Consider the following 10,549-nt stretch of genomic DNA (forward strand, 5'->3'; position numbering starts at 1 on the left):
CACAAGTCTCCCGGGAAAATCACCAAATTCGACCTATTGAGTATCGAACAAAAACAAAAACATTATGAGAATAGATTTTTAACTTTTTTGAATTACCAATATAGCCTAACTTTATGCCCTATACCTTATGCACCACTATTTTCCTTCAACTGCGTCATAAGACTCAAATTGTCATGATCGGCCCTAGGGTAGTGCGAGTCAAACAAACGGCTGATCAGACCTGTAATTTTCAAGGGGATTTTTTTTATATTTATATTTTTCATTTTTTTATTAAATAGGTACGAATTTTAATCATTTTCAATTCATTTAAGCTATTGGGTACAAACTAAATTTAAAAACTAAAAATAAAAATCAAATAACTTGTAAGTTCTACCGGCTACGGCCTTTTTATTTTGATTGGGCAGAGGTATTTAAATCCTTAGAGTCGGTCCTGATATGGCACAACAAATCACCTTCATGGCCAACACTTCATCTCCTAATCCACCATTTCTCTTGTGCTATTTTTCGTCAACCTACGCCAAAAGGATTAATTGGTATGTTAACAACTAATATTATCTAGTCCCACCAAAAGTTCCAGATTTAAAAAAAAATTTAAATCGTTCTTTTCTAGTTTTCTTTGTGAAGGATACGGTTTTTTTTTGGTTCCTTTTCACAGTTTTAAAAGTTAATCTGTTTGCACCCATAAAAGCACTACAATTCAAATTTTGGATCACTTTTTAACCCATTGTTGCATAAGTTTGTCTTAATTGGTTCTTGATTTCCCTTTGCAATTGTACACATTTTGTTCCATTTTAAATGCTTGTGTTCATCTTATGGAAGTTAATATATGATTAACTTGGATTTCTAAAAATGATTTTAAAGCAATTATATTATGAGACTCGTAATCACTAGTAGGCGATCTAGGTGTTGAAAAGTAGGCCTAAAAATGATTTGTGGCAGTGATTATTTTTAAGAGTACATATAGCTTCATATCCATTCTCATCTGATGGAGCTGAAATCTTAATGGAGGTAACATGTGAAGAATCCGAAACATTAGATTTGGACTTAGGAGCAGATGAATAGCTGACTAAAAATCCCTTTTTCACAAACGACCAAAAATTGTACTATTGGAAATTTGATTGGCATCTTTACAACAACCGTACACAGTCAAAAGTTCTGTCAATGACAAGGCTATTAGTAGGGTATAGTGAGGGTGAGATATATGTAAACCTTATCTCCAGAGATGGATCCATGGATCCAGAATTTTATTGTTGTTTTGCCCAAGTGTAGGGCCCAACCTAACAAATAAAATGGGTTGTTTAATGACCAAGTTAGGGTTATTAGGTTTCTTGTTAGCTAAGTTAGAGTTAACTTTATAAATAGGGGCAACCGAATTAGGGATTGTTAAAATGAGATGCAACCAAGTTAGAGTTCATTAAGAGTCAAACTAAGTTAAGGTTTGAAAGTTTGTAATCATTTTTTTTATTTATATTTTCTGATTAATAGAACGTTAGTCATTTACTTTGTGTGTGATTATCCATCGGGACTTGAATTGGTATATACCAAAGCTCTAGGTATCCGGGGTTGATATTAAAATAGGGACTTGAAGTGGTATCAGAGCTTGGTGTAATCTTGGTCTAAGCTCGAGGTACCCGGGTTGATATCAAGATCTAGCCGCCGCATGGAAGCATGTCGTCTTCGTGTAAAGATTTAGGGTTGATCACTTTTACCAAGGAGAGATCTACAAAATGAGATCTAGGGTTAACCGATCAGAAAATCCAAGAAAGATCTAAGGACTAACGAACGATTGCTTCAAGAAGCCATTGCAGATCTTGTTTATTAATTCCGGGAACCGCGGAACCAAAGTCGAGTCATATTTGTTGCCCAAGTTAGTGATAAGAAAACCATTGTTTGATTTTCTTGGTTAATCAATTCAAATTTTGATTTCAAGTTGGAAATCAGATTTATACCATGATCTGAAGGACTGGATCAATATATAATTGAAGACGATCAATGGCTGAAGAACAAGAAAAATAAAGTTACAGTTACGGTTCTAAAATTACGGGGTGATTGTTGGTAATTCCGGATCGTGAAAGGAACTAAGTTGACAAGTCGGTCAAGTTGGATTAGGTTTCTAATTGTAATAGGATTAATATTACAAAAAAATTGGTCTAAGACAACCTTTATTTTACAAAAAAAGCTACATTTGGTGAAGTTGCATTAGACCTAATGCATTTTTGTTAGATAACGCAATTGTTTCTTTCAAATGCAACCCTCTAAAAGTGTTGCATTTAAAAGAAACAGTTGCTTTATCTAACAAAAAGGTTGCACTAGATCTAATGCAACTTCACCAATGCAGCTTTTTTTTTGTGAAATAATGATTGCCTTAAACCAATTTTATAATGTCTTGGTCATCAACTTATCTATCACATAAATGAGAACGAGATTTTAGGGCCCCTTATTTTACTTATCCCATGCCAAAATTTTAAGGGATTCTCGGAGACGACCCTGATGTCGAGACGGAAACACTTATTTGCTAATCCAGACAAAGCCAAACTGTTGTGTTGGCATTATGATAAGCACAAACATGATAGAAAGTTAAGACATATGGTCGGTTCACCTCAATGGAGAAATATTGATTATAAGTTTCATATTTTTGTAGAGAGAATAGAAATATACGCTTTTATCTAAGTTCATATGGTATCCTTTTAGATATATGAGTAGTCATTATAGTTCTTGGTTGATTCTTCTATGCATATACAATCTTTCGCTGTGGTTATGCATGAAACAAACATAATTATCTCATTGTTAATTTGGGCCCCAAAACAACCTAGTAATGACATTGATATTTGTTTACAATCTTTTATTGATGACATGAAAACACTATAGAGTACAAGCGTAAAGGTTTATGATACTTAGAAAAAGGAGAACTTTAACTTGAGAGCCATGATCTTTTCACAATTAATGATTTTCCAGCATACGGTAATCTGTCTAGATATAATACGAAAGGTAAAAAAAGCGTGTCTTGTATGTGACAATGAAAAGTTTGATATATTTAATCATAAAAAAAACCGTGTATATGGGACATCAGCGATTTCTATAGAAAAATCACCGTTATCGGACAAAAACGACTGAGCTTCATAGAATGACCGAATTTGAAGAGGTTAGGAGAGAGCTTGATGCATTTTTAAATGTTGAAGAAATAAATACCGTGTTGGGGGGAAATATCACGTGTTGAGAAAGTAGATGGCCAACTTACTATAGATTTTTTAAAGTTCGACGTTACCTAGACGTTATTCGTATCGAAGAAAATGTATGTGATAGATTGGGTTAGTTGTTAAACATTAATTCTCGAAAAAACTATAGTTGGGAGAAAGTCCATTAAGACCTAGAAGTTGTTTTTTTTAACATGATTCACTCAATGGTAAATCCCAAACCTTAAATAAATGGGAAAAGATATTGACATTACCCTTTTGAACTAGAGATGTGCTTTCTACGGTCCTTTTTTGATATCATGGTTCACCTAGTGATTCATCTTGTACGAGGGATTTAGATTTGTGGCCCTATATATACCTACGTTACATGTGACCCTTCGAAAGATATTTGGGTTTCTTAAAAGGTTATGTAATAAATTATAGTTGGCATGCATGAAGACGGCATTGTTGTAGGATATTCAAGTAAAGAGGTGATCACATAGTTTACACAATTAATGATATCCTATAAAGGAAATTACAAATATTTTCTTTTTATGTGTATACCAAATTTCAACGTATGTGATTTACCATTAAAATTGACGAGATTTATACTTAAGGTTTCTAAATGTTGCACGCATTATCCTTTGGCCCTAAGCCAGTTAGTTATTTTCGTTGAATCTTATCATAAGCAAGGCACGTGAGGGTAGTTTGTAATTTTATTCAAAACACATAAAATATAACATTATCATCATCCCCTTTCACCATCTTCACAAAACCCTAGCCGACCACCATCATCCATATCCGCCAACACCACAGTTCTACCACAATGTCTTGGCGCCATTTTGGCCGACCCACATAATGCCAATTCGTCGGACAAATTTATAAAACCATTAAAGTTCTTGTCATTTTAGTGTTGTGTTGTGATATGAGTTTGTTACACCGGTCTATCAACCATGATAAATAATAGAACATATATTTTGCAATACAGTATTTAAACAGGTTTTGTGAACAATATACAAAAATAATTAAAAAAAACCCCACTTTTTTCTGCTTGTGTGACCTCACTCAATTAGGTAAAATAAATTATTATTCTACCAGCCGGGTAAAAATTCTCTCAACATATGAGAGTGAAAGATATGACCCGTCCGGTAAAAAAACCTAACGTGCTAGATTCACATGCCTATAGAACTGTATGTAAGTTAGTGGGCATGTTATCAAGAATCATAACCAACCCCCCACCCCTCTCCTAAAGAAATCTCATTCTAGATCTCTTGGGCATGAGAATATAATTGACATTGACGATGGAATATGTTAGAAATAAATTGACCAGCCTTAGAATCTTTCAAGTTTTCTAAGTGGACTTCTGATGCTAATTAAACTTATGGTCTTTAGCTTGTACACCTCGATCAAATGTTAGCTTAGGTCGGGTAAAGGATCAATTTGGGTTAGCATTTTTATACATGTGGTTCGAGTTGACCCCAAACGCTTTTTCCTCAAAATTATTAATATCTTGTACGTACAGCAAACTAGGTTCACTCATTCTACAAAAAGTTAGAGTAACTATAATCATTAAATTCCTCGGATAATGTAATCATTAAATACTTTATTGGGGTCCATCCATATACTGGTATAAAAATAGTTGACCGTGTATTTCACACCCGCTAGCTCGTATTAATGTTTATTTTAATCTCTTTTACCTATAGTAAATCTCAATAAGTTAGATTAGTTTGATAACACTAAAATTAACAACAAAATGCATGAATTTCCACCACTTACTAGGGATGTTGTATTTACCCAAACCCAAATAACGTTTAACCTGACCCGATTAAACCCAAAAGTTTAAAAACAGGTTAGTAATAAGTTAACCCGAACTTATATATACATATATATACACACACATGCACACACACATACTGCTTTTATCTTCTTCTCGTATTATCAACAAAAAAGTCTAGCTATTACTTATTGTGCTGGAGAGTAATTTTGGTTATTTGAGTGATTAAAAAGATTTGGTTAGATTAGAAAATTTTGAAAGATCATATTTGTAGTGTTTTTATTTCACATATTGTGTTTGTTATCTAATAATACCATGTTAAGTTAAATTGTAAAGTATACATTGGAGCATGTACTTAAAAGCCCAATTATCGATTAACCCAATTAACTCGAATAAACCTGAAGTCGATTAACACGGATCTCATTTGGGTCACTAATCAGGTAGGATTCCTTAACAAAAAAAAAACCCGAATAACCTGAAACCTGAAAAACACCCTGCCACTTACTATATTGCATGTGTTTAAATGGAGGTTTATGCAAATGCATTTAAGAACCTAAGTTGCACTTTTCCATAATATTTGGAAAAGGAAAAATAAAGTATCCGTTAGTAGCTATCAAGCATATAAGCAAAAAGAATCTCAACTGAATTTTCTTGTTTGAATAACACCAGACGAAACCTTGCCCGTTGTTTATATAAATAGAAGTAGCCCGCGAAACCTCAAAGTACACCAAATCCCATCTCTCCCAAACTCTCCTTTGTACTTGATCATCTGATACGCGGAATTATTTAAGAATGGACAAGGTACAAACATTAACATCAGAGAATGCAATTGTGGTTTTTAGCAAGAGCACATGTTGCTTATGTTATGCTGTGACCATCCTGTTCAAAGAACTCGGGGTCGAGCCCCTGGTTCACGAGGTTGACCATGATCCAGAAGGGTGTGAGATTGAGAAGGCCCTTGTTAACCAGGGTTGCAACTCACCCCCTGTGCCAGCTGTATTCATAGGGGGCAAACTTATTGGGTCCACCAATGAGGTGATGTCACTCCACCTTAGGGGTGCCCTCATCCCACTCATCAGGCCATACCAGTCACTGGTTTAATTAGGCTAGCTATCTACTCATCATTTGAAGAATAAGTTTGGACCAAGAATGTGACATTCGTCAATCGTAGGTTGGGGTGTGACAAAGACCATGACTAGGTTGTTTATGTTTTATCAGTTAAAGTACGTTAATTAGATAAATTGTTATTGTCATTTGTAATATCTAAGACTCAACCTTGTTGAGAAAAAATCCTAGGGATTTATGTATTAATTAACTTTTGCTTGATCTTTAAGTATAACATGGTGTGACATTTATAATCTCTCTCGGTCTCTCTCTCTCGCTCTTATATATATATGTGTGTGTGTGTGCGTGTGCGTGTCAAATATAACTTAAAAGTTGAAACATGAAACAAAAACTGAAAGAAAAATGTAAAAGGGAAAATGCCATGAATCTTGGACTCTTGGATCTCAAGATGAGTAAAGTAGGATGCATTATGGACCTGCAAGATGCTTATAGGTTTTATAATTTTAATTTATCTGGTTTTTATATATGGACTACATCCTACATCACATGGAAAACATTTACTACATGCATTATGCATGCCCCTAAACATTGGTATTGTGGTGGAAAAGCACACCGGCACATGTATATTTTTATTAATAATTAATGGACATGTGTAGGATATTTATATTTCTGTGTATTTTCTTCGTTGATGCTGAAACATGTGTATGTAATGTGTTTTTCATGATGAGATATTTATGTGTAGTTTCTTTGTTTATTTGCTTTTTTATATATATTTAATTTTATTTAAGGGTTGTTTTATCAGTTATTATTATTAGTATTATGATTATATATATGTTAATTGGTTTATACACATGTAAATTGTTTATTACACATATGTCTAACTTGATTATTAAGCATTCGTAAACTTGTGATTGCATATATATAGTCACAAATTTACATATAATAATTGATAAATCTACCAAAAAATACCTTCAAATGATATCATATATAAACATAAACAGAAAATAAGTGGTTATTAATTATATGTATTAAAAGTTATTAATTTTTATAGTTCTGTAAAAGTAACATCTAGTATAAATTTTCAAGCTCATAACCCAGAAAAGAAATAATAAGTCCATGTTACAATGTTAATAATTAAGTGGTTCAACCCCAATTGCCTGAAAGTTAAATTGTTTTAAGGCTTTAAGCGCATTTACATTATTAGTAATAGTTAATTGTTTAAACCTATATAAACGCATGCCAGAGCCAGGAACCAATGCCTCTGCCGACTATTGCTTGGTCCCTCAGCTCCATCTCCGTTAAGGAAATTCCCTAGGTTCCATATGTGAAATACGACGTTAGGCTTTTGCCACATATGATGACGAGTATCAAGTGAAATACGTACGGTGCCAACTGTATCTATATCTTCTCAAAAAGATTAAATTTCTATCTTTGTATTTATTGTTTTCTTTTAAATATCCTTTAGGTTCTTGCCACTAGATTATTGTTTATTTGTTTAGTATATTAGATTATTGATTACCCATCTGATTTGTCAATGCTTGATTATTTAAATTTTGCTGTGTGTGTTAATTGGTAGACAAATTAATAATAATGCTATAATTACTTGATTAGTGAATGTTTGTTTTTTAATGTAACTATAGGAAATTTAATTTGGTTTATCATAACTTTATTATGTGACGCGGCCCAACCCGTACACGACCAATTTTTTTTATAATGTTTGGTGGTATACAACCGGCATTCAAAATTTGAACGACCCTCATGAAAAGAATTCTTGATCCTTAAATGATTTTATAGTGTAAAAGTTAGATACTCTATTTGAGCAAAACAATGTGTGCTTGTGTCAATTTTCATAATTTTTATTACTTCCAAGTTTCACATTTTGTTTGAAAAATGAATAAAATATGTTGGTAAAGAATATATTGAACCTCTTGACATTACAACTTAATGTGTTTGCATAAAGTTCTATAGAAGATATATTCTCCACTTTATAATAAAGAAAGGAATTCAATGCTTCAAGCTTTCATTTTCATTCACTCTTTCAAAGGGTCCAAAAAAGATGATTGCCTTGGAATATCAACCTGCACACTTAGCTTCTGCATCAAACTTGTTTCGTTTCTGATCTGCATATTCATCATTCAAATAAATAAACTACTTCATGCATGCAACACGACTAATCCATGTGTTTATATGCCTAAAAAACGATTTTCGAAACGTGTCAATCATGATCCTTTTTAGCTAAACATGTTTAGGCATAATGTTACATTGTCTAAGCATGCGGAACAACGAATATTAGCAACTAGGTTGATCAGAAAGCACCAACTAATTGGCCGGCCAACGAGTATATATTCTATGAATTCAGTTTGTAAACTCATATTAACTTTTTACAAAGACGTGTGTCGATTGTTAATTAATGCTTCAACTTAACATTAGAGTGTCCCCATGGGGACATCCGTGTGGTAAGGAGTATTCCCCTTATCAAATAGGGCATCTGGGTTCGAATCCTATTTTGTGCAAGTATGATTTCAGTTTATTAGATAAATTAGGTACCAACAAAAAAGAACAAAACATTAGAGAACAGAGACCTGGAATCAGAGATCATAGGACAATTCAAATATAACATGTTGATTAGTGGCTAAACTGAAAGAGGTATATATTGATCCGTAGAGTATTGAACACAAAGATCAGATGATTCAAAACTTGTTTATTGATGTGATATTAGATTGATAGATTACATCGATGATGTAAATAACCCTAGCAATCCTAATCAATCTAGAAACCATATTTGAATCAAATTAACAAGGAAAAAACTAACTCAAAAAACCCATAGATTTGTAAATACGACGATTAACATCTCCGGACTTACACAAAATTAGTCTAACAAACACCCCCCCCCCCCTTTCTATTTTTGGAATACCGAGAAGATGTCTCATCTCAATAAACTTTAGTTGTGGCATGGCTTTCGTGAGGATGTCGGCATGTTACAAATCACTGCTAACATATTCCACTTTTACTTGCTCTCGTAATAAGTTCTCGACAACTAAACATATCTCTTGATCTGATAAACCAAGCATCTTCTAATTACAAAATCAAACCATCTTGACAGGAATCATGTTCTGACGTAATCTAAACTTGAATCGGAATCTGTTGAACTCATCATAATGCTAAAGTGCTGATTTGTCAAAAACTGGTCGCTAAAAGACTGTTGTGTAGCTGATTGCTCAGATTGTCAGAATGGTTACTATTGGGGAAACTGATTTAAACTTTAATTAACCTTAATGTTTTGACAATAACTTAATTAAAACAATGTGACATAAAATAGTTCTACTTCATCATTGATAACTATATGTCACACACATATTCCTTAACACTTGACTGATCATCATCAGTTCCCAGTTACAACATTATTGTTACACCCCGACCTACGCTGGAACATGCCGGGGCATAATTTATGATGTTCAACAGCACGTGACACTAATTATAAGTGACAATAATTATTAATTTACTTCAAAAATTATTCAAGTACACATGTCCAAAACAAACCAAACAAACATCCAAAGTTAAACAAAACATAGAAATTGTCTTTTTATTGAAATAACATAAAGTCCAGAACTATATCTTCAATCTTAAATCATCACATATGTGTCATGTAATATGCTTAACAATAATATATTTTGGTCAACTTCATGTTGAGTGAAACACAAGATTTAATATTATGTAATATAACAAATTTCATAATTCTATACGGATGCAGTAAATATAATGTTTAAAAGTAATATGTAACAATTAAAGTCCGTTCAATATGACAACCGTCAAACCACTAAGATAGGGCGTATGATCATACTAATGAGGATGCGGATGATGTCACCATAACAATAATTAAATACACAACCAATTAATCATACAACCATTAAACTAACAATTACACGTAAACGCATATATATGAATTATGGTTAAGGACTCTAATATATAAAACATGTGGTTGTAATACGCATGTTACCGCTAAAATAAAAGGTAAAAAGGGGTGTGAATTACTCACCTTGAAATAGGCGAGCTTAAAGAAAATAAACAAGTGGAGAATAAGTGAGCCGACAAGTCCGACGTTAACGCAAAAATCCTAACATGAGATTTGATAATTGATTAAAGAAATGAGAATAATACTAAATGTATAATATGATAAAGGATTAACTAAATTTTGGGGTTTTTTAAATGAAAAACAAAATATTCGCATATAAGCAAGTGTTTGGTTCATGCTCGGTCCGAATGTTGATATAAGATCGGGCCCAGAACCGACATCACCAAAATATAATAAATAATGTGAGATGAAGAAAAGTCAAAAGTAAAACTAATCAGAACGCTAAATAAACGAAACTCCAAAAACGAATATGATCCAATTGGATGTTGAAATCCCTCAATTCATCGATGTTAGTACGTTAATGTTTCGTCTTGGTCTTTGTAATAGTTTTGGTCATTTGTAACAATCAACGGGTTAATATTAACTTATGTAAGGCCATTCTCCTGTGATGTGATGTAGTCAAAT

At 33.0% G+C, this 10,549-nt stretch overlaps 1 pseudogene; it reads left to right on the forward strand.

Annotated features, from left to right (window-relative positions):
• The first annotated feature begins 5,495 nt into the window (after positions 1-5,495).
• LOC143588909 (glutaredoxin-C13 pseudogene) lies at positions 5,496-6,302 on the forward strand (annotated as a pseudogene).
• Positions 6,303-10,549: the final 4,247 nt, after the last annotated feature.

Source organism: Bidens hawaiensis, unplaced genomic scaffold, assembly GCF_021521415.1.
Source record: "Bidens hawaiensis isolate Kalapana, Puna unplaced genomic scaffold, B.hawaiensis_p1.1 tig00036873_1, whole genome shotgun sequence".
Lineage (NCBI taxonomy): Eukaryota > Viridiplantae > Streptophyta > Magnoliopsida > Asterales > Asteraceae > Bidens > Bidens hawaiensis.